Source organism: Tenrec ecaudatus, chromosome X (genome assembly GCF_050624435.1).
Source record: "Tenrec ecaudatus isolate mTenEca1 chromosome X, mTenEca1.hap1, whole genome shotgun sequence".
In the NCBI taxonomy this organism is placed as follows: Eukaryota; Metazoa; Chordata; class Mammalia; order Afrosoricida; family Tenrecidae; genus Tenrec; species Tenrec ecaudatus.
Window position 1 is genome coordinate 146,505,107 of NC_134548.1, and position 26,611 is coordinate 146,531,717.

General features: G+C 39.9%; 1 pseudogene; it reads right to left on the bottom strand.

Moving 5' to 3' along the window:
• Positions 1 to 23,180: 23,180 nt before the first annotated feature.
• LOC142434516 (cyclin-dependent kinase 2-associated protein 1 pseudogene) lies at positions 23,181 to 26,522 on the bottom strand (annotated as a pseudogene).
• Positions 26,523 to 26,611: the final 89 nt, after the last annotated feature.

Genomic DNA, 26,611 nt, shown 5'->3' on the forward strand with positions numbered 1-26,611 from the left:
GCAGAACTTGGAACAAGGAATATCATTGCTAATGTTAGAAATATCCTAGCTGAAAGCAGAGAATACCTGAAAAAATGGTTACTTTTGACTGTTGACTCTGTGGCTCATAACACACTTGGTGGCCTTGTGAGGAATGAAAATTCCAGAACACTTCAATGTACACCTGGGGAACCTGTCCATGGATCAAGAGGCAGTTTTGAGCACATAACAAATACTACCACATGGTTTAACATGAGGAGAGCTAGGGGTTATGCTTGTATCCTCTCACCATATTTATCCAATCTATATGCTGAGCAAATCATCTGAGAAGCTGTATTATCTGAAGAAAAACATGGCATAAGGATTTTAAGACACCTTATTAAAACCTTTGATATGCAGATGACACAATATAGCTAGCTGTAAATGAAGGCGACTTGATTCCCTGGCTGATGAAGATCAAACTTTGCAGCCTGCTGTATGAATTACCCCTAAATGTAAAGACCCCAATCCTCACTACTGGACTTATAGGTGACATCATGCAAGTGGAGAAAAGGTTGAAGTTGTCAAGGATTTTTTTTCAAGCTTGGATTCACATTCAGTGGCCATGGAAGCTTGAGTCAAACAAAGAATGTATAAGGGTGCTTTGCTCAATTGATGTATGTATGGATTGTGATAAGAGTTGCATGAGCCCCAATAAAAAGATTTATTAATTTAAAAAAAGACTCCTTTCACTGGGTGAATTTGCTCCATAAGAACTCTTTAGAGAAATAAAAAGCAAGGATGTTATTTTGAGGACTAGGGTTCACCAGACTTAATCCATGGTATTCTCAATTGCCCCATGTCCATGTGAAAATTGGACATTGACTATGAAGACTAAAAAAATTGAAGCATTTGAATTATTGTGCTGGGGAATATTGAAAGTACCATGGACTACTAAACGGATAAGCATATCTGTCTTAGAAGACTTACAGCCAAAGTGCTCTTCAGAGGCAACGGTGGCAAGACTTCATCTCACATCCCTTGAACATGTTGTCTGGTGAGATCAGTCCTTGGAGAAGGACATGATGATTGTAAAAGTGGTGGGGCAGCAAAAAAAGAGGAACCCTCAGAAATATAGATTTTATTTTTAAAAAGGAACAAATATAATTTATACAACCCACACAAAGAGATCGATTGAAACAGTGGATGTAATCATGGGAACAATTGTGAGGACAAGGCAGTGTTTTGTTTTCTTGTGCATGGGGTCTTCGTGGGTGGGGACAGACTTCATGGCAGTTAACAACATCATGGAAAAGGTTGCTTGCTTTTTGTTGGGTCTGCATTCTGTACCTGACTCATGGATCTCCAGTTCCTCGACTTGAGCTAATGACCTGCCATATGGCCTGCCAAACCTTGGAGCCTTCTCTGGTTTGCCACCTGACCTGCTGACCTTGTATTCATCCCTTTCTGCAGTCATCAGCCTTCCTTCTGATCTTGAGTTCATCACCTATTACAGCTAGGTGAATCAGGAAAAGCCTCCAGCCTTACATCTGACCTTGTGACCTGGAAATTGCCAAGGCTATGATTTTCTCTCATCTACAAATATGTGAGACATTTTCTTGATATTGATAGATAGATAGATAGACAGATAGAAGTAGATTGAGTATATTGATAGATACAAGCTTCTCTCATTTTACTTCTCTAGAAAACTCAGTCTAAGAAAAGAACAGAATTTTTCCATAAACTTTTTGAAATCCCCTTGCCTTACCAAATGAATTTTCCGCTCTTCACTACCTACCTTGAGCTCCAAGATATCTTTCCTGTAATTAAAGTGAACTTTCTTAATCTCTGACCTCCATTTGGTTTTTGGCAATGAGAAAAGTTCACAGAGGAATCCTGGTGGTATAATGACTATGATTTGAGCTGCTAACCTATAAGGTTATTGGTTTGAACAAATTACCCATACTGGAGCAGATGGATAAGGCTTTCTGCTCTCGGCTCTATTCCTCAGCATGTATTTTTCCTCTTTTTATTATATATTTATAGTTTGTGCCTGTTGCTTGCTTTTTTCTTTTATTTTCTTTTGCTGCTGCTTGCCCTATCTGGTTAAAGATAACAAATGTGCCCACACAATCCAACTCAACGACCTACTCTGTACCATCTAGTAAATGATACAGAATGGTCAAAACTAGATTAACCTGCTCTCCACTGCATGACACAAACAACAAACACACATTCATTCAACACACAAACTTCACCCACTCTCACATTCACTACCATACCAGATAGGAAATTAGGTGTCACCTTGTGGAGGCTACAGCAACATACAATCACCAATAAATAAAAATACAGCAACATTGCAATGCCTCAGAGAGAGCAGAATATTCCAATTCACATGAAGAAACAAGACAGAGTGGCTAAAGTGAACAAAATTAAGAGTCAAAATAATTTCTTGAAGGAACAACGTTGGAACTACATGGTGAGGAATTAAAAAGAATATGCAATTTCAATGACTTGGGAGAAAAATCAAGTAAACTGTGTATGAAATCAATGAAAGTATAGATACAAATTTAGATGATCTATCAAAATTTCTACAAGAACAATATGACAAAATAAATGAAAACTAGAAGCTACACAAAACATTAAATAGAAATTCATACTGTTTATTCTATGATTTAACAGACACTTCATTGAAAAAGCAAAGGAGTAGAAATTTATTAATGGAAGAAGGAATTATTAATTTGAAGACAAATCCCCAATTCTAATTTGCTGCAGGAAAATAAGAGAAAACAACAAAAATCTTCATAACTGGACCAGGAGATAACTTTAGAGATTTTCCAATCCTCTCATATGCATGTGAAAGTTGAACAATGAATAAGGCAAGTAGCAGAAGAATTATGGCATTTTCATTATGGTATTGGCAGAAAAATATTGACAGTACTGCAGATTGCTAGAGAATAAACAAATCTGTCTTGGATGAAGTACATCCAGAATGCTCCTTAGAAGTAAGGATGGAAAGACTTTTTCTCACATACTTTGGACATGTCATGAGAGGCAAGTCCCTGGAAAGGACATCATGCTTGATAAAACATAAGATAGGTACAAAAGAGAAAGATCATGAATAACATGGATTGACACAGTGGCTGCAATAATGGTCACAAACATAAAAGCAATTTTGAAAATGGTGCAGGATTGTTTGATCTGTTGTGCATGAAGTCACTATTAGTTGGTCTTAGGACCATGATCTTGGATGACAGTAAGGTCAATTGGCATGCCATAGTCCACAAAAACACAAACACTTTTGTGGTAGTTATGTAATCTGTTGTCAATTTGAAAATGAAGAGTGAAGGGGTGGAGTTTAGCCTGTCAATAAGGTCTCAGCTTGATGACCTCATTTGGAGGCTCTAAGGAGATAAATAGCTCTGTGAGACATTACTGATGAAGAGCACGATGGAGCTATGCTGATGCAGCCAGAGCCCTGTGAGGTGGAGGAGCCACGTGAAGACCCCTGCAAGCGCTGAGATGCCTCCACTGCCACTGGCTCCACAAGACTTTCCACCCACTGGCCTGTGATCTGCCTACATTCAGCATCATTGCATGTGCTATTTCAGTTTGAAGAGGAATTTATAGATTGTCTTCTGACATATGGACTAATATGGAACTTATGAACTTGATCTGGACTGGGATGGAATGTTTTCTCAATATTCAATTGCTCTTTCTTGTATACATATGAGTGTCTATTAATTTGTTTCTCTAGTCAACCCGGGCTAGCACAACTTTGGTAAGGAGTAATTGAAGTCTTAAAAGCTTGTGAGCAGCCATCTAAGGTGCAACTATTATTCTTTCCTTGTAAAGAAGAAGAACTTTATCTGGTGGACTAATGGACTACATGAACACTGGTTTCCACAACCCTGAGACCAAAAGAACTGGATGTTGCCCAGGTCTCCCTAACAATTCCTCTGAAAGGAATCACATTATAAGGTCTAGAATAAAGTGGGAGAATAATATGAAACAAAGCGCAACCTCATCAAAATACCAGGCTTATTAGTTAAATAGCAATTGATGGAACCTCCAAGACTTTCAATCATGGTTCACATCTGCAATTGAACCTACCCTATCACTCAATTTTGAGGCAAAAAATAGATCCAAAAGCTGAATGATTACTTTCGAGAGGTATGCACATATTATAATAATCAATTATTTGAGATCAAAAGGACAGCACTTTCCCAAGAATGAAGTTAGAAGGGTTAAGAAAGAAGGAGAAATGGACACAGGAAAAACAGGGTAAGAATGGATATGTGATGTTACATTGCAATCAAAGAGATGGAACCAAATATATATGGCTTGTTGAGGAAAACTGGTCTGCACTGTGAAACCTCATTCAATGCATAATAAAAAGCTAAAAATATTTTTACATATGCACATGCCTTTATTTAGACCTCTATAAATGCCCTTTGCCTCCTAGCTCTTTCCTCCATTTCCTCTTGTCCCACTATCATGCTCAGCCTTCATTTGGGTTACAGTTATTCCTCTCGGTTCCATTACCCTTGATCATGCCCTACAACCCCCTCACCACCGATTAGGATCACTTGTTGTTCCCTTGTCTCTGGGTTTTGTTAACATCACTTCCTCCCCCCCCCCATCTTCCCCTCTCCCATGTTCCCCCAGAACTGTCGGTCCCATTGTTTTCTCCTTCAGAGTGTTCATCCAGCCTATCTTATTTAAACAGACCTGTGGAGATAAATAACATGCACAAAAACAAGACAGAACAAAACCAAGCAACAAAAGAAAACAAAACAATCACAACAAAAAGCCAATGACAAAAAAACACACAAATAAAACCACAACACAGCAACAAAAAAGAAAAGTTTGTAGTTAGTTCAAGAACTGTTTTTTTGGGCCTTTATAAGTGTTTTCTGGTTGAGTCTGATAGGGTGCCAAGACCTGGCCCCCAAATCTATTTTTGGTGTTGCCTGGAGACTTCGTTGCTCTGTTCCCCTTGCAGCTCTGTTGCATGCCCTTAGTGTTCTTCCTCATGAACCCAATTCCACCTCACAAATCTGGCTACACCAGAAGATGTACACTGGTACAGATAGGAACTGGAAACACAGGGAATCCAGGACGGATGATCCCCTCAGTACCAGTGGTGGGAGTGGCAGTACCAGGAGGGTGGAGGGAGGGTGGGATAGAGAGGGGGAACCAATTAAAAGGGTCTACATATAACCTCCTGCCTGGGGGACGGCCAATAGAAAAGTAGTAGAAGGAAGACTTCGGATAGTATAAGGTATGACAACATAATAATTTGTAAATTATCAAGGGGTCATGAGGGAGGGGGAGGGAAGAGGGAGGGAGAAAAAAATGAAGAGATTATGCCAGGGGCTTACATGGAGAGCAAATGTGTTGACAATGATGAGGGTAATGAATGTACAAATGTGCTTTACACAATTGATGTATGGGTGGATGGTGATAAGAGTTGTATGAGCCCCCAGTAAAATGATTTTTAAAAGCTAAAAATAAACACAGTATTGATAATACTACTAATATGTAGCCAATGGTTGGTATCAATGGATACAGCAGCTAAGAGATAATGTTCAATAGTTACAAAGAACAAAATTGTCAGCATGTGGCTCACACAGCTCAAAAAGGAAATGGTCTCACCTTCTCAGCCAAAAAGTTCACCAGTGTTAGCAGCAGCAGAACAAAAATCTCTGAAAATGCAGTTTCAGAGAAGTGTAAGGGATTTGAGATGGGTCTGCATGTATCAATAAAAGTAACCCAGAGTGAACACTTGCATTTTGTGATCAACTGATTTCAAAGGAAAGAAATTTAGTCACTAAACCTATTGTTTTTGGGTATTCTTAGTCATAACTGGTGTGTTTCTGAGCACAATGCAAACTATAACACTTGATTTAAAACCTCCCAGACCAATCAAATAAGGTTCACTTTGGAGTTTAGTGTGTGAAGGAGAAGTTTTAAACCATGGCTGCTCATCAGAATCCTCTGGGCTGCTGTGATGGTCCCACACAAAATCTATAATTAGAATCTAGCAGTCGGCACTCAATACATGTTTTGTTTGACAGTAAGCAACTTCATTGTGGTCTACTTTTCATCCCAAAGTGCATCTTATAAGAGTTCAGTTCAAATAAATATGAACACTATCATTTCACAATTAAGATATCAAACATTTCCATCACTCAAAAAAAACAAACAAACAGGACTTCCAAACAATTCTTCCTAGATCAGTCATGGCTGAAGAAGTTAAATGAGAATTTGTAAAATTTATTTGTAAAACGTGTTAAGTGGGACAATAACTGGAAAAATAATGGATCAGTGCCCTGCTAGAGACTTAACCTCTCTCTTAGAAAACAAGGGAAACGTGTGCATTATATAAAAATAGAATCTATTAACTAGTACTGTTGAAAGCCACAGTACCCACATTGAAACCAAAGATGGGAATCAACTGTACCATTTTCAATACATAGCTTCATAGTCATTGCATCGGTATCTTTAAAGGACATAGTCTCCCATTCCAGGGCTTTGCTTCATAAATTTTCCCATTCTGGCTGTCATTCTGATTCACCCAAATTTAATACAATCAGATTTGCTCTAATTTCTCATTGTTAGCCATGACTGAAATGGCTGAACTGAAGCTCTACCCAAAAGTACCTCCCACCTCATTCCAGTCTACTCCAGGCACCTACTGATAATCTTTCTTCACTTCATTATATATTGGATTTTCATAAAAGTAAATTCTTCCAGAAGCCAGCACATATAATTTTGTAAAGACTTTAAAATTTATCGTAATGTTGGGAAAAACTGATACAGAGGTTACTCTAAAAGGCAGAGTGAAAGATAACCAACTTGAATTGGATATAAGTCTAAGGATTTGTAATTTAGAGGCATGTTTCTTTAATTTATGACTTGGGGAAAAAGAATCCTTGTTAAATTCCTATTGTTCCAAACTAAAAGTCATGCAACGCTTTGGATGAATATTTGGACTTAGATTTCACCACATTTTGCAAACCTATTATCTGCAAATTGCTACTTAGCAGAGTAAAGCACCCATCTTCTCTTTAATTCATTGTAAAATAAAAATCTCCTCTTCCTTTTAAAAATACATATTAGCACTTTGGGCCTGATTGGGTTTTCAACAGTTTCTGTTTTTTTACCCCATATTGGGGTTTATCTATGATGTATTTTGTCATTGGGGTAGCCCCCTGAATGTTTTTTGGTATATGAATCCCAGGATTGAGGAACCTATAGAGACAGCAAGTAGAGTAAGGGTTCCTGGGGGTCACAGTAGAGGACTAGGCTAAAGAGGAGCTGATCTTAAGTAGTTGAAGAAGAATTGGAAGGTTTTGAAATGGATTGTGCTACCAATTGTACAATATTGTTTGCTGTGATTGAACTATGGAATGATGTAATATCTCTATGAGTTCCCAAGAAAATGGTTTTGCCTCAGGGGCAAGTCATTGAGATATCAGAGCATATTACTTTGCACTTTAGGACTGCAGTGTTGAAGACGAATAAACTCTGAAGGTGAGGCGGCATTGCATTGTACATACCTCTTATAGTGTTGAGCCGTGCCCATTATAATTGGGCTGATAAGCATGAGCTCAATCAGTAAGTACATACACAAAGCCAATTCCCCATTGCCATGGAGCAGTGGTCTGGGCTATGCCACTACTTCCCAGGCTCTCAAGTGTCCTCACCTGAAAAATTATGAGACTAAATTAGATTCTTCCAAAGATATTTGTGACCGCAACGTTCTGTGATTCTGCATTTTTGTTAATTTGTTGATAGAAATATTTCCTAATGTTCATGCCTAATATTTATTTATAATGTTTAAACAAAGACTTCATCAGAAGCCTATGATGTCAGATTCTCCTACCTCTTAGTGTGACCACAACATCTATGTCAGAGACAAGACATCAATGTGACCTCTGTTCATATGGTGCTGGTTAGGTGCTTTGATTATAAATAGTTTTTAATACTGCTTTGGTGGACATGCCAGATAACAAATGTTACCAGGAGAGATTATACCATTAGGTGGTTGTATCAGGTCTACGTTTCCTTTTCACTATGTAAGAAATGAAAATCAGCAGAATTACCAAGGTTTTATATGTATATGGCATTTTCTTCTTCCTTGAAGTAAAGTTTTATGAAATACTCAAAAGAAATAGACATTTGAAATCTAACTTTAGGTTTACTCAGGTCAAACACCTGACATTCCGGACCTGCAGAAACACTTTTTGAAAAATAAGACTTCCCAAGTAATAGGAGACCAAGAAAATACTGGATTTACTTAAAATGAGGCTGTTACCTTTTAAGGAATATGAATAGAAAAGAATGCAAGGGGCAGCTTTCACTTCTATTATAAAGAAGAGCAACATAGGCATTTAGCTTAAAGAGCAGCACAAAACACTTAAAAACTGCCCGACCACAAAAAGAAAACAAATTCCCTACTGAAGAAGGGGAGCTACTTGGATGCTACAAATAGTTAAAGGGAAGGTTTGAGCCCACAAGATGCATCATGACAGTACAAATCCTGGTGGTTTATTTCTCAAATATCAGACATTGAAAATAGTAGGAAAAAATTCTGCTCTGACACTTAGGGACAACATGAGACAAAATCAACTCCCCAACAGAGAGAGAGAGAGAGAGAGAGAGAGAGAGAGAGAGAGAGAGAGAGAGAGAGAGAGAGAGAGAGAGAGAGAGAGAGAGAGAGTTAGGTTTTTCATCAATTTAGCTGGGCCTGGATTCTCAGTGGTTTAGCAGTTGAATAAAGCCCTTAATCCCCTATGATGTTACTTAACCCAACGTAATCAACTCCATAATGGGGTCTGCTGTGAACAGCCAAGCAGTTGTAAGAATATTAGGGTATGCAATCTCCTTAAGTAATTGAACCAGAAGTAATAGAAAGGAACCTTCCTTAGGCTTAGGGGGTGGCCTATTTCCTATATAAGGACGCTGTAGAGAAAGCTTGCTTGCTTATTGTTGGGTCTGGCTGTTGTATTTGGCTCTTCAACTCGATTCTTTGGACTTGAGCTAACAGCCTGCCATATTGCCTGCCAACGTGAAGAGCCAGCAGCAGGTTGACATCTTACTTGCTATCTTCCCTGCCAACCTCAGATTCATTCATGTCTGCAGTCACAAGCCTGGCCTGCTGACATTGGATTCACCTCTGTGGCCTATGGGGTTACTGTTGTACTGGATTCATCAGCTGCTGAAACTATGCCAAGCGGGAGAAACCTCCAGCTTCATATCTGACTTACAGATTTAAATCAGACTGAATTACAACTTCTACAAATATGTAAGGCCTTTTCTTTATACAAATCTCTCTCCTCTTCCTCCTCCTGCTCCTCCTCCTCCTGCCGCCCTCCATGTATGTATACTTGTATATGTATAAATATAAAATCGCTTTTTTTTGTTTCTTTAGAGAACCAAATGTAACACAGTTTATTCCCCCTTATTTTTATCCCATGGGACAATGATGTGGGAAATGGGCCAAGGAGGCCAAAGGATGCGAGTGCTCTGTGCTGATGGCAGGGAACAGTATCGCTCTAGAAAGGGGAACTAGGGACTGTACAGGTGCACGCCAACAGTCCTGGACGCTGACATCTCTTCCTTTCCACTAGTGGTCGGGTCCTTCCTTAGGTAAACTTTGCATGTGTTCATGCTCCCTATAGTACAAAGAATAACCCGGCTCCGTGGGACCCCTAGTAATTGCTGGGGGTGCTTAGGAGAGGAGGGGAGGTGGTGGGTGGGCAGAGAGAAGGGGAGAGGGTGATCTGTGAATGGAGGGCGCACTATGAATTAAGCGAGAAGTGGGAACTCTGGGAGAGGCTGCAGTAACAGTGAGCCAGCTGGCATCCCCTCTCTGCCTACAGTTGGGTCGGGCTGTGCCTGGTCATGGCTACACTTTCAAAAGATGTCCTGTTGCAAACAAACACGAATTTCTTGCTGCGCTAATGACAGGTAAGTGGCACAGTGGGCAGAGCAAGGCTGCTCTTCCTGGCTCCTTCTCTTTCTTTGACAAAGGTAATTTGCCACATCAACTTACCCTTCGCAGGCACGAAGCATCAGAAGATTAGCTATTAAAAGAAAGACATTTGCTCGCTCATTACTGCCTGCAATGTAAAACGACCAAAGATGCAAAGTGTCCTGTTTTCACCATTAAAGTAGAAATTATTTCCGGCAGCTTTAGGAGGAAAATGTAATTATTTTCCTTCCTGTCACAGAGTCTCCTTACTGACCTAGAGATGAGAGCACCCTATTAAAATAGCTTCATTTTCCTTTGAACTATGCCACTGGATGCTACCCTGGCCTGCAGGGAGTTCGGTCCCCCATTCCTCACCCCTAGAAATGCAGTCTCCAAGGATAGAGGTAGTTAGACAGCACCGAGTCATGTTTTAAAGTCATTTTATTGGGGGCTCATACAACTCTTATCACAATTCATACATATATCTATTGGGTGTCAAGTACATTTGGATATTTTTTGTCATCATTCTCAAAATATTTGCTTTCTACTTGAGATCCTCATTTCCCCTCCTCCCTGCTCCCCTCTCCCTCATGAATGCTTGATAATTTATAAATTATTATTTTATATCTTACACTGTCCAGCATCTCCCTTCACCCAATTTTCTCTTGTCTGCCCTGCAGGGAGGAGGTTATATGTGGATCCTTGCAATCGGTTAACCCTTTCTACCCCACCTTCCCTCTACCCTCCCGGTACCCCACTCTAACTACTGGTCCTGAAGGGATCATCTCTCCTGTGTTCCAGTTCCTATCTATACTAGTGTACATCCTCTGGTCTAGCCAGATTTGTAAGATAGGATTGGGATCATGATAGTGGTGCAGGGGTGGGGGGAAGCATTTAAGAACTAGAGGAAAGATGTATATTTCATCATTGCTATACTGCACCCTGACTGGCTCATGGTCCTCAATCTGCACTCCCACTCATTCACAATGATAATATTATTTTGTTATTTGATGCATGATACCTGATCCCTTTGACACCTCATGATCACACAGGCTGGTGTGCTTCTTCCATGTGGGCTTTGTTGCTTCTCATTTAGATGACCTCTTGTTTACCTTCAAGCTTTTAAGGCCCCAGAAGCTATATCTATTGATAGCCGGGATCCATCAACTTTCTTCACCACATATGCTTATGCATCCATTTGTCTTCAGTGATGTTGGAAAGGTGATTATCTTGGAATGCCAGGTTAATAGAACAAAGTGTTCTTGAATTGAGGGTGTACTTGAGTGGAGGCCCAATGTCCATCTGCTACCTTTATACCTTTATACCAAATCTATAAATATATGCACCATGTAGAAGTATATTTACATATGCACATGCCTGTATTTAGACTTCTATAAATGTCCTTTGCCTCCTAGACCTTTCCTCTATTTCCTTTTACTTTCCTCTTGTCCCACTATCATGCTCAGCCTTCATTTGTGTTTCAGTAATTCCTCTCGGTTACATTGCCATTGATAAATCCCTACCAGGCCTCTTACGCCTTCCTTGCTACTGATTTTGGATCACTTGTTGTTCCCTTGTCCCTGGGTTGGTTAACACCACTTCCTTTCCTCCCCTGCCACTCTCCCATGTCCCCCTGGAATCAGTGGTCCCATTGTTTTCTCCCCCATATTGTTTACCCAGCCTATCTTATTTAGGTAGACCTGCAGAGATAATAATATGCACATGAAAAACAAGACAGAGAAAAACAAAGCAACAAAAGTAAACAAAACAATAATAGCAACAGAAAAACAAATGTACCGAAACAATAATAGCAACAGAAAAACAAATGTACCGCCACAGAAAAGCCTATAAATAGTCAAGGTCTGTGTGTTGACTTGTAGGAGTGTTTTCCAGTTGAGTCTGATGGGGTGCCACGCGCTTTTAAAAAAAAAATCAAAATCCATACTGCCACTCCCTGACTATCTCAGCTCTGTGACTCATGGTGAGAAACAATGGGCCATCTACTTAGCAACAGATCCATCCTTACTTGCCTGCAGACATGTGGGATGAAACATACTTATAGCTCCACCAACCTGATACAGAACTCATTGACTCTCAGATTTCTCAGTTGTCTGGGTTGTTGTGTAAATCTCGCTGTGCTGGTGAATTGCCTCCTTGCACTGGATCTTTGCACCACCACAGCCAAGTTTGATCAACAGCTATGATCCATAGATAGAACTCTGGTAGCATAGTGGGTTACATGTTGGACTGTGAACCACTAGGTCAACAGTTTGGAACCACCAACCAATTCATAGAAGAAAGATAAGGTGTTCTGTTCCTTACAAGAATTACCACCTTGGAAACTTAAAGAGGTATCTCTGTTCTTTCCTATCGGTTCTCTATGAGTTATATTTGACTAGATGGCAGTGAGTTTGGTTTGGATGGTTCATTGTCCTTCTAGACAGTGAGTTGGTCATAAATTTAACTCCTTAGCAGTCAATCTCCTGCACTGTTTAAAAGAGAAACACAGTGAGATAGTGCTGATTCCTCAGTGAAACCTAATCTTCATGAATACAGGACTAATATTACATACAACTGTGTATTTTTAATAAAGATGCTTCATTAGGATTGTCTGACAAAATAATCTTATAACCACCTGTTATAAATTGCATTGTATCCCCCTAAAACTATGTATTGACAATTCTTACTCATATACCTGACACGTAGTCCCATTTTTGAATAGGTTTTTCAATATTATGTTAATGAGGCCATGTCAGTGCTCTGTCTTAAACCAATCACTTTTTGAGATAGAGTAGTTCAGACATTTCTTGTAGAAAAGCACATACAAATGGAAAGGAAGATATGCATCACATGTAGCTCATCAAGGAACCCAGAAACAGAAGCTAAAGAGCGACAAATACTCTGTTACAGATCTGACAGACAGGGAAAGACTCTTCTTAAAGGCAGTGCTTTGAAGTCAGACTTCTAGATTTCTAACTGTGAGAAAATTAATGACTGTTCCATAAAGCCTTGTGTTATGAGTGCAAGTCAAAAAGTATTACTGTAAATTTACAGAAATATTTATTAATCATCATCAAAACACAAAAATATTCTACATGTTCTACAGGTAGACCCATATATTTCTTTTTTTAATTAAATGCTTTTATTGGGGGCTCTTACATCTCTTATTATAATCCATGCATCCATCGATTATTATAATCCATACATCCATCAAGCACATTTGTACATATGTTGCCATCATCATTTTCAAAGTATTTTCTTTCTACTTGAGCCCTTGATACCAGCTCCTCATTTTCTCCCCTTCCTCCCCCTCCCACCCTCCCTCATGAACCCTTGATAAATTATAGATTATTATTCTCATATCTTACATCATCCTCTGTCACTCTTCACCCACTTTTCTGTTGTTCTTCCCCCTGAGAGGAAGTTATATGTCAACCTTTGTGGTCAATTCTACCTTCCCCCCCACCCCCCCCCTAATCCTCCTGGTATCTCTACTCTCATTGTTGTCCCTGAGGGTTTATCTATCCTGGATTCCCTGTGTTAGGTGCTCTTATCTGTAGTAGTGTGTACGTTCTGGTCTAAGCTGATCTGTAAGGTAGAATAGAGGTCATAATAGTGGGGGTGGGAAAGCATTAAGAAACTCGAGAAAAGTTATGTGTTTCTTCGGTGCTATACTGCACCCTGAGTGGCTCAGTTCTTCCTTGTGACCCTTCAATATCAAAATGTAAACATATTATTCGAAATATTCTCCAGGTAGATCCATACTTTTCTGAATGTAGGTTTTCCTCTCTCTAACCTTTTCCCACTGAAGAAGTCTGGCCCCTTCAATTTACAAAACATCAAAAAGATACTTTGGCATCCTCAAGGAACTGAAATTGTGTTCCTTTTAAGGGAGTTTGGGGAACAATATGATAACTGAAGGAATGAGATCAGTTATAGGTTGGATGGGCAAGGGTTTCTCAAAGAAATTCCCATCAGTCTTGCTAACCTTGACGAGCAAGCGAACACTTTAAAATAAGCCCCCATGATTGTTCTGTGTCTTTTGAAGAAATCTATCAAAACTCCTCTTAGAAATAAAAACAATGACTGCCATGACCTTCTGTACTGCTCTCTCAGTTTTGAATGTAAAACGCCCAACATAAGCCACATTTTCAGTTTGGTTTGGTTTTAGAAAGCAAACCAAAATGTTCAAGACCAAGAGAGCATGTATGATATTTACACATGTAGATACATGTGTAAATATATTGTGTCTGGAATAAGCCTGTGCATGTATAGACTCAAATAATCGTAGCAATACATTTTTACTTACCTTCGAATGTATGTTATGGCAGCACTAGATAAGTTAGATATCAGAATAGATGAATCAGTAAACCTCCCCTCACACGATGGTTTAGTTCAATATTTTTCATACTTCAGTGAAAGTTCACTGCTGTAATTAGTGTGCACATTTTTACTAGCTATCATCAACTCAAGGCTGTCTCATGGTGATAACTTCCACAACAGAATGAGATGCTCCCCAGTCCTAAGGTAGCCCCATGACTGATTGAAGATTGGACCATTGTGGTCCATGGAATTTTCATCAACTTATTTTGGGAAGTTTATCATCAGAACTTTCTAGTATGTAAGCCTGGGAGCTAAAATGAAACCTGCTCAGCATCATAGCAACATACAAGCTTCAACTGACAGATAAGTGGTTGCTGTGAATGTAGTACATTGAATGGCATCAAAGCCTGGGTTTCTCACATTGAAGTAGAAAATGCTACCATTGAGTAACCAATGCCTCTTTAATATTGCTCTGTGCCGCCAGTCAGTTCTGACCGTATGTACAATAGAATGAAAGACTGCTCAGTTCATGTACCATTCTCAAAGTTGATATGTTGAACCCATTATTGCAGCTGTATCCTGGATCTTCCTCTTTTTTACTGCCTTTCTACTTTACCAAGCTGATATCCTTTTCCAATAACTAGTTTCTCCTGATGACATGTCCCAAGTATGTGAAGCAGAGTAGCCCCATCTTTCCTTCAAAGGAACATGATAGACTTTTCCCAAGACAGATTCGTTTATTCTTTTGGAAGCCCATGGTCCTTTCAATATTATACTCCAGCACGACAATTCAAATGCATCGATTCGTCTTCAGTCTTCCTTATTCACTATCCAACTCTTACATGCACATGAAGCGATTAAAAATGCCGTGTCTTAGGTAACGCGCACCTTTGTCCTCAAAGTAACATCCTTGTTATTAAATACTTTAGAGAGGTCTTGTGCACCTGATGTAGCCCATACAATGTGGTGGTTGATTTCATGACTGCTTCTTCCATGAACGTTGATTGTGGGTCCAAGCAAGATGAAATCCTTGACAACTTCAACCTTTGTCCATTTATCATGACCTATTGGTCCAGTTGTGAGTTTGGTTTTCCTTGCATTTTTAGTTTAATTTTTACATTTGGTTTTCTTTACATTGAGTTTTAATCCATATTGAAAGCTTCAATCCTTGATCTTAATCAGCAAATCCTTTAAATTATCCTCACTTTCAGAGAGCCAAGTTTTGTCACCTGCATATTCCCGGTTGTTAGCAAGCCTTCCTTCAATCCTGTTCCTACTCCTTCTTCATAGCATCCAGTTTCTTGGTTCATTTTCTCAGCATGCTGATTGAGTAAGTGTGGGGAGAGGATACATCCCTCATGCAAACCTCTCTGGCTTTCAACTATGCAATGTTTCTTTGCTATGTTCAAACAACTACCTCTTGACCCACTTATAGGTGCCACCTGAACAAAATAAAGAAATGAAATCTTCACAATTGGACCAATAAGTAACATCATAATAAAAAGAGAGAAGTCTGAAGTTGTCAAGGACTTTACCTTGCTTGGATTTACAATCAATGCTCATGGAAGTAACACTCAAGAAATTAAGCGACACATTACATTAGATAAATCTGCTGCACAACCTCTCTATCTATCTATCTTTCTCAAACCAATATTATCTATTGTTAACTTATCAGTACAGAAGCATAAAAACCAAGGAACAAGCCAGATATTTACAACACAAATTCAATTGAACAGATGGTGGTCAAGCCTTAAACTCAGCGTGAAAGATCGCTAGGGAGCCTGCTTGACTGTCGCATGAGTGTCATCACACTGGAGCTCCTTATAGACCCAGCTTGGTTTTTCTCCAATGTCTTATCTGGGAATTACACCTGATCTTATTACCAGTTTTCATTCAAATCCATTGGGGAATGGGCCGATTCTGCTTTTGTTTTCTTGGCAAGGAATATCTTGATCCTGAAAGTCATATGAGAAGACGTAAAGACAGAAAATTGCCACACTAGGGATGGTGGAGAAACAGGAAAAGAGACTGGAAGTACGTTTTAGAAGGCCCTGTCAGGTCAGAGCCTCACGGCATTGCTTTAAAGTAATGAAGAGTGAGAATGTCACTTTGAGGACTTAGGTGCACCAGACCCAAGCAAATAACCTCTTATGGACATTGATTCAGGAAGACTGAGGATGAGTAAATGCATTTGAATTATGGTGCTGGCAAAGAATACTGAAAGTGCCATGGATTGGCAAAAGAATAGCCAGATCTGTCTTGGAAGAAGTATAACCAAAATGCTCCTTAGAATGAAGGATGGAAAGATTCATATGCACTGTTCTTGGAAAGGACACCATGTTTAGGAAAGCAGAAGGGCAGTGAGAAAGAGGAACACCTTTGATGAGACCGATTGTCACAGTGGCTCCAATGATGGAGTCCAACATCACAATTGTGAGAATCAAGCAGTGTTTTGTTCTGCTGTAAACAGAGTGGTTGTGAGTCTGGACTGACTCAAAGGCACCTAAAAACTCCAGGCCTTTGCACAATGCATTATAATACTTCATCTCCTAGAGCTGCCCTTTGAAACTTTCAAGTCAGTTCTTTCACTTCTTCCAGTCTTCCATCTACTTTTGTTAGATACACTGTGATTAAGAGCAAGTTTTAGAGACTCTTCTCGCACCCACTATGATTTTTTCCTCTTTGTCTTTTAAATAACTTCTAGCATCTTCATGTCTCATGTTCTTGAGATCATCCTACAGCTCAAGTCTCTCATTAGTGTTCAATGAACTCTCAGAAATCAGGTGGGATATACTCAAGGCTCTGCTAGACGTGTTTTAATATTTTTCAGCTTCAACTTGTATTTGAATATGAGCAACTGATGGCTTGTTCCACAGCCAGCTCATTGCCTCATTTTAGCTGCTGATAATGAGTTTCTCCATCACCTTTTCCAAATGATGTCATAATTTGACTAATGTGCATTTCATTTTGCAAAGTCTATGTGTATAGTTACCATTTATGTTGCTGCAAAACAGTATTTTCAATGAAGAGGTAATTGATCTTGTGACTGCCTGCTTCATTTCAATGACCAAGGTCATATATTCCAACTATTGTCTTTTCCTCTTTGTTTCTAACTTTTCCATTTGTCTGCCACAAATTACCAATACTGTTTGACCATATGTTTGATCAATTTCTGCCAAAGGAAGTTAGTAGAATTCTTCAATTTCTTCATCACTAACTTTTTTGTTTGGTGCATACAATTTGAATTATGTATTAACTGGATATCCTTATACAGATATCAAACTATCACAGAGAGCATTGTACTTCAAGTTAGATCCTGAAATGTCCTTTCTGACAATGAAAGCCACATCATTTCTCTTTGAATTTGCATTTACAATATTGTCTGTTGGCAATGGTCAATGTCCGTACACTTAAACTCATTAATACCTAAGATATTGATCCTTTTGCATTTCATTTTTTATGATTTCTGATTTTCTTAGATTCATACTTCACACAATCTAAGTACTAATTATTAAGAGACATTTGCAGCTGTTTCTCCTCATTTTTAGTCATGCCTCATCAGCAAATTAAGGTCCTAAAAACTTCAATTCCACCCCAATCTTTAAGGTCTACTTTGAGAAGGCTACTTTTCCTCAGTCATGTTTTGCGTACTTTCAGACTTGAGGGGTACATTTTCTGGTACTCTGTTGACAATGTAGTGCTGTTTATGACAGGAGTAGTATATCCTGAATTATGTATCTTTTAAAGATTTTTATTATGGAACAGAGCCTGGGTATGCATTTAGTAAGGTACAATTTAGAGGTGTGGAGGATTGAGTGTGGCGATGATATAGACAAAAGTGTCTGGATTGAAAAAATATATATGGAATGCACAGTCTTTTTAGATCAATTAGAAATAAGGGCTGAAAGCAGAGAGAGAACAGTTATCTTTTTAGATTACTCCAGCTAGTCTAGCTTGAATAACTGAATTTATTGGAGTGTCACTTTCTAAGCTAGAGAAGTTTGGGACTGGGGACATACATTAGTGTAAAAATGAGTTCAACCAAGCAACTGTTCTTCTGGTCATTTGCTTCCAGTTTCAGAACTCACATCTACCAGGCAGACCCTCTCATACGAAGTCTAACCAATGATTACCTGTTACTCACAAAGAGGATCCCTGTATTCTCATTTGATGTGTGGATTCAGCATACTGACAACACACAATAAGAAGTATCTTGATACACAATTTGATCAATTACCCATTTGTTTTCAATTAGCAAAACTGGAATTCTTAAACCATATACTAAAATGTCTGAGATTCTTTCTCTTTTAATTTAAAGGTCATATCCTTATAGACTATGTCTTGAGCATACCAAGGAAAGTATAGCATTGTGTGGTCTTTTGAAGACCGCTTGGGGAGAAAAGTTTCTTCCTAGAACACTCATATACTGAAGGATCACAGTTATTTGACCACCTGCATCACCAGTGACGCAAGTACCAAGACCTCAGGCATCTGGGCACATTATTACACTTTTGCATGTCAAGGGAGGATTTGTCAAGGCTGTCATTCTTAAAGACATGTAATAAAAATGTCTAGATCTGCTTCCTTCTTAAGCAAGAGAAAAAGTCTATGTTACCATGACACCAAACAATTTAATAAAAGGGAGAGAAATCCAATCAATAAATCAATCAGTCAATTCTTTCATTACCAGAAATATCAACTTACTGGGTATAATGTGACCTGCTTTTTTACTATCTTGAAGAGACAAACAGAATGTTTTCACCAATTTTCTGTATAATGATATAAATAATTCAAGCAAACTGTTATCTTTCCAATTTTCCCACTTTACTGTATATATATATATATATATATATATATATATATATATATATATATATATATATATATATATATATATATATATATATATATATATATATATATATATATATATATTAATGTTAATGCTGCTGAACTTGGTTGGTAAATCCTCTAAAATAATCATATAGTTAACACCACTGGACAACTTAAGTGACCTTCATGTCAACCTCATTAATGGAAATCAGACTTGCAATAACATAAATTAATTTGAGCACATAAGAATCTAATTGCTTTTGACTGATTAGCTATACATAATAGAGACATGATGACTGTATGTAAGCTTTAACTCCTGTCATGTAGCTGTGTGTTACAAAGCCAATTATAGGCACTTTGGGGAAATGGTAAGCATTTATAAAGTGGGTTTTGTGGATTTTCTGTAAGTTTGGTACCAGCATGATAAATATCTCTGTGGTCATGGCCAGGATCTGTTTGCCTATTTATTTTTCTGTATATGTGCCATCTATTTATACCACTACTGGAAAGAATTATTTGAAAACTATTGCAGAGATACATAGGATAAAATATATAAATAAATATTAATGTATACAAAAAAGAATTATTTTGTGTTATTTTATTTCATTTTAAACTTTTTATTGTAAATTAGATGGAGGTTTTACATTTCAGATTACCAACACTGAATTCAACAGCTAAAACTACTTATCAAGTCCCCTAATAGTCCACCCTCTTCCCTTCCCTTGACCTCTTTTCTCCCTCTTGAGGATCACTATCTTCCCCTTCACCCAAGGCCACTTGTCACCTTTGTAAGGAATTGTGTCAGCTTCTCTTCCTTGCACTCCGCCCCACCCCTTCCCCCAGCTTGGTAACCTCTCAAGTCTGTTTCTTTTGGTCTGAAAACCTTGGCCTTTACACCCCCCCTTACAACAGGGGTCTAATACATTATTTGTTTTTTGTGATTGGCTAACTTCAGTTAGCATAAAGTTCCCTACATCATAAGATAAGATGCTTCATGGTTTCAATATTCATTTTTAGATATGCACAGTAATCAATTATGTGCATATACCAGTGTTTCTTTATCCATTATTCTACTAATGGGTATTTAGGCTGCTTCCAAAATCTTGCTATTGAGAACAGTACTGCCACGAACATCTGTTTGCATATGTGTGTTTGTACTATGATTCTTACTTTTTTATAGAGATCCAGTACAGGGACTGCTGGATTATATGGAATTTCAATTTCTAGTTGTTTCAAGTAGTACAGAATAGCTTTTCACAATGATTGTACATATTAATAGTTCCACCAGCAGTATATGGGGATTTCAATCTCAAATAAAGTATGATTGATGTGCAAAGGGTAGGTCATAATTTCAGTATTGGTAAGAAGTGACCCACAAGTATGACCTGAAAAATACACAAAGACATTTTTGCGGAAAGTCCTCTTAAAGTTGAAATTTGTACTGTAGAAAATAATATCCTCAATAGTATCCTGAGAGTAAAGTATAGTTTCATAGGACCTCTTTTGGTGGTATTCTCCCAAGTAGGTCAATGACAGTATGTCAAAGGGCAATTTCATTTAGTGAGTCTACAAAAGCACAAAATAATATAGTCTAAAAACACACACTGTCCAGTGATATAATTTGGGTCCCAAAGTACATATCTGGGTAATTGAATGGAATATTTTTTAATTTCAGAAGAAACCCAAACAAAATCTGCTGTGTATATCAATTCTATTTCATAGTGATCCTGTAGGACAGAGTGGAATTTTCCAACAGGAAGGTGCATGTCAAGGTTGTATTCAATGTCTATGCTGAGCAGATAATCTAAGAAGCTGAATTTTATGAAGAAAGACTCAGCATCAGGATTAAAGTCAGATTCATTCACAAGCGCTGATACAGATTCCAGTACCCTACTTGCAATAAAGGAAGAGGACTTTAAGTACTTGGTAATGAAGATCAAGCTACAACCTTCAGCGTGAATCATGTTTCAACATGAAAAATAAAGAAGTCTCACGATTGGGCCACTAAGTAATACCAAGATAAAAGAAGAAAAGACTGAAATTGTCAGTTTACTTCATTTCACTTGGACCCCAAATCAATGCTCATGGCGGCAACCAAGAAATCAAATGATTTCCTTGCAGAAATCTTTTGCATAGAAAACCGACTTCATTCAAGTTGATTCCAACTCATAGTGACTATATTTTTTTTTCTAAGAGTGTAAATCTTACTGGAATTTACAGCTTAATATTTCTCCTGCAGCATAGTGGATAGATTTCAACCTGTGACCTTGAGGTTAGCAGTCCAACGTTTATCTGACAGCTGGAGAACACGGTAAAGTGTTCGGGAGCAAAGAGGTCACGGTGAACAGTAAGGTGTGCCTGACCTAAGCCATACTATTTTCAATTACATAGAAGCTGGACACTGAATAAGAAAGAGTGAAGAACAATGGATGCCTTTGGATTATGGCGTTAGCAAAGAACATCGACTATTTCCAAAGAACAAATAAACCTGTTTTGGAAAAAAGTACAGCCAGAATGCCTCTTAGCATCGAGGATGGTGAGACTTCATCTCACATACTTTTGACATGTTATCAAGATGGACCAGTGTCTGAAAGAGAAACGTGTGCTTGGTTAAACACAGCGTCAGCCAGATGGGCTGACACAGTGGTTGCACCAATTAGCTCAAACATAGCAGCCATTATGAGGATGATGCTGGATGCTCCAAAGTTTCATTATATTGTGTGTAGGCTCACTATGAGTCAAAATCAATTCAGCAATGCCGCACCATAACCACAATCTTTATGAAAGCCAATTGCCACCTCTTTGCCCCACGGAAACACTACGGGGGATCTGCTGACCTTTCAGTTAGCAACCAAGCAGTCCTCTAGGACTCCTGAAAGCTAGAACACATCATTATTTCATCTCATAATTCAGCTTTAGAAAAGATTTAATTAGTACCAATTAAGAAGATACTCTACTGACAACCTGGAGGAAGATGTTCCAGGCTGTCAATTTTGCTAAATATAGACTCAGAAATTGTAATAGTTGCCTAACTAGTTTCACGGTAGATATTACCTTATGAAACCTACTTAACTTACTGAATACTCACTTCTGAAACAATCTCACCATCACCAAGTTGCTTCCAACTCACAGTAAACCTTGGGAGAGAGTGTAACCAGCTCTTGGGTTTCCGAGGCTAGAAGTCTTTCCAGGAGCTGAAAGCCTCATCATTGATGCGGAGCTTGGACAACCGGCCTTGTGTCTAGCAGCCCACCTCACAATCACTATACAACCAGGGCGCCTTTGTATATGAATGAATGATGACATATTGAATATTTTCCAAAATATAATCAAAGTCCCAGAATTTTATAGCATTGTCTAATATATTTAGTTCAGTTTTTGTTAACATTTTAGAATGCAATGGTTTTTAATATATGCACATCACTATGATCTAATTTTAAAACACTTTTATCACTTCGAGAAGAAATTCCAAACACTTTAGCAGTCATAACTCACCCCCCCCCTATTTTCTCCGCTGCAGGCAACCACTAACTCACTTTCTGTTTTCATGAATTTGTCTATTTGGAATATGTCTTATAAATGGACTCATCCACTCTGTGGTCTTTTGTGACCAGTCCTTAGTGTAGCGTTTCGGAGGTTCCATTCTCTATTTCATTTATTCTTATTTAAGTTTTATTGTTTTCTTTTTTTCTAGGTTGAGCTCATAGCAGCTTCATAGGACAAAACCGAACTGCCCTGTGGGTTTCTGAGGCTGTAAATCCCTACGGGAACAGAAAGCCTCATCTTTCTCAAGCAGAGCAGGCACTGGTTTTCGCTGCAGACCTTGTGATTAGCAGCTGAACGTGTAATCCACTAGTCAGAACTGACTCAGTAGTGAGGAGGTTTTTACCTTTCTAGGTTTAATTTTTGCTTTTCTTTCTCTAATTTCTTATGGATAAGTTTCTGATTTAAGGTCTTAAGACTATAATTCTTAAACCATAAAGTCATTTACAGACAGCTTTAAATTTCTCTCTAAGCACTGCTTTAGTTGCATTCCATATATTTTGGCTGTGTTTTCATTTTCATTCATCTCATAATTATTTTCTAATTGTTCCAGAGATTTATTCTTTGATTCAATCATTGTTTAGGATCATATTATTTATTAATTTCTACATAATAGTAAATTTTACTAACTTTCCTTTATATCTAATTTCATTTCATAGGGTTTCAAGAATAAATTTGGAGAACTTCAATATTTTAAAATTTATTGATTCATGTTTTATGACAGTATGTGGTATTTCCTGGAAAATGTTCAGTGTGCACTTGAATTTGTTTTCTGTTGCTCTAGTTGTCCCATAGTTGATTAGGGCTAGCATTGTACAGTATTTCAAATATTTTATTTCCTTGTTTATAGTATGTTTGTGGTTTATTTTATTATTTTTAAGTAGAGTAAGAAAATATCCAAATATTGTTTTTAAATTTTCATTTTATCTTTGAATTCTACCAATTTTATCTTCATTTCATATTTAGAAAGGATGCATATGTTTATAGTTATTGTATCTTATTGATGGATTATTTTCTATTATTCTGAAATATTCTCCTAGTCTAAAATAACATTTTTGTATTAAAATCTATTCTGTCTGATATTAATGGAGGTATTTTATTTCATTTTTTATTATTTACATGGTAGACTTTTAAATGCTCTTTTACTTTAAATATATTTGTCTTAATTTAATGATTTTTTATGAAAATAAGCTTTAATACTTAAAATAATAAATACATACAAACATACATGCAGTTTGGGAGTCCTTCCCCTCTCCCCAGTTTTTGGGGGGAGTGGGATCAACACACAGGAAAATGAATTCTGCTCGCAGGAAAATGAAATCTACACACAGTCAGGAGTTGTCCTTGTTCGGTTTGGTCAGTTGCTCTTTCTTCTCTATTTATAACCTGTGCATTTTTTTAAAAAATTAACTTCAAAGTACTAAAATTCATGCAAAGGCTGAAGCAAAAGAGTTCTGTAAAGCTGGACCTACGTATGATGCCAAACCGGGTGTAGTTACGTAGCAGGAATGAGCAGTCAATGGTGGTAAGACATTAGATAAAACCATGAACTTGTTGTTAGCTTATGAAAGGAGACACAGGATGATTTGGGGTACACAAAAGTCTTCACAAAAATATAAAGAGTATAATGAGACCCTGGGATCTTGGGGACAAACTAGAGTTTGCCATCAGATCAGTCACTCACAATTTTTAAATCAATGCTTTAACTAGTCACACCAAAGACAAAACAAAAAAAGAGACAGAAACCCCTGGGAAGTGGCTAACTACTGAAAACGTCTATAATCCTAACCCACTGCGAAGCCTTCCTTCAACTCAGGAGAGGGCAGGCTCACAACCTAGTGAACCACAGCAGGGAAATGGAGAAGGGAAAGGACAAATAGACTGGGCACTTTGAAAACAAAGGAAATGGGGGCAACAAGCTGTCACACCTCATCTTGGGAGAAGATGGGAGGCCTTGAAGGTGTCCCGGGCGCTAGGACCTGGCATCCCGCTCCGTCTTGACCAAGCACTCTCCAAACAATCCTCTGGTGTGAATGGTGCCTCCTTTCTGCCTCTCCATGGTGCTTTTGCTCCCTGCATAGATGGGTCTGATCTCCTTCCACAGCTCTTCCAAGATGGCCATCAGCTCAGCATACTTGCTCTGGGGTAGCTGGCTATTCCCAGTGTCGGGGTGTACCCGAGGGACGGACTGTGACCCTTGGTCACTCAGCAGCTGGCCGTACTGTGAGCTTGTCGCCATGCTGGTTGAAGGAGAATGGACACTCCTGGCCACATTGAGGACAGAGCTGGTATGTGAGGATCCAAGTTCAGCTTGTACGACAATCCCCCCTCCCCCGCGGGGCACGCAGAGGTGGTCGCGAGGGAGGGCTGTGAGGTGGCTGCGCCCTGGACCCATCCGTGCACTTTTTCTTGTGGCTGCCCGGGTGCACTGGCGAAAATGGCGGTCCCTCACACTGCCCGTTGCTGCAATCAATCACCCAGACCTTGGCGGGCATAAGGGCAGCGGAACACTTGGTACGCAGCTGGCGGGGGCGAGGACGCCCTGAGGCCATTCTTGTGTCCGCTTAGCTCCCGTGCACTTTTTCTTGTGGCGGCCTGGGCGCACTGACAAATATGGCGGTCCCTCATCCTGCCCCTTGCCGCAACCCATCACCCAGACCTTAGCGGGCACGGGGGCAGCGGCGAACTTGGAACGGAGCTGGCGGCAGGCCAGGAAGTGGCAGTGCCTTCCACTCATCCTTGTGTCCGCTCGGCTCCCGTGCACTTCATCTTTTGGCTTCTCAGGCACACTGGCAAATATGGCGGTCCTTCACCCTGCGCCTTGCTGCAATCCATTACCTAGACCTTGGCGTGAACAGGGACAGCCGCAAACTTGGTACGGAGATGGCAGCGGACCAGGAGGTGGCAGTGACCTGTGCTCATCCTTGTGTCCGCTTGGCTCCCGTGCACTTTTACTTGTGGCTGCTCGGGCGCACTGGCGAATATGGCGGTCCCTCATGCTGCGCCTTGCTGCAATCCATCACCCAGACCTTGGCGGGCACAGGGGAAGCTGCAAACTTGGACGGAACTGGCGGAGGGCCAGGTGGTGGCAGGGCCCTGAGGCCATCCTTGTGCCCGCTTGGCTCCTGTGCACATTTTCTTGTGGCTGCCTGGTTGCTCTAGCAAATATGGCGGTCCCTCACCCTGCCCCTTGCCGCAATCCATCTCCCAGAAGTTGGCGGTCAAAGGGGCAGCCGCAAATTTGGTGCGGAGCTGGCGGCGGGCCAGGTGGTGGCAGCGCCCTGTGCCCATCCTTGCGCCTGCTTGGCTCCCACGCACCTTTCCTTGTGGCTCCCCGGGTGCACCGGAAAATATGGCGGTCCTTCACCCTGCCCCTTCCTGCAACCCATCACCCAGACCTTGGTGGGCACAGGGGCAGCTGCAAACTTGGACGGAGCTGGCAGCGGTCCAGGTGGTGGCAGCGCCCTGAGGCCATCCTTGTGTCCGCTCGGCTTCCGTGCACTTTTTCTTGTGGCTGCTCATGCGCACTGGCGAATATGGCGGTCCCTCACGCTGCGCCTTGCTGCAATCCATCACCCAGACCTTGGCGGGCACAGGGGAAGCTGCAAACTTGGACGGAGCAGGCGGAGGGCCAGGTGGTGGCAGCGTCCTGAGGCCATCCTTGTGTCCGCTCGGCTTCCGTGCACTTTTTCTTGTGGCTGCTCATGAGTACTGGCAAATATGGCGGTCCCTCACCCTGCGCCTTGCTGCAATCCATCACCCAGACCTTGGCGGGCACAGGGGCAGCCGCAAACTTGGTGTGGAGCTGGCGGTGGGCCAGGAGGTGGCAGTGCCTTGCGCTCATCCTTGTGTCTGCTCAGCTCCCTTGCACTTTTCCTTGTGGCTGCCCAGGCGCACTGGCAAATATGGCGGTCCCTCACCCTGCCCCTTCCTGCAATCCATCACCCAGACCTTGGGAGGGTGGGGGGGCGG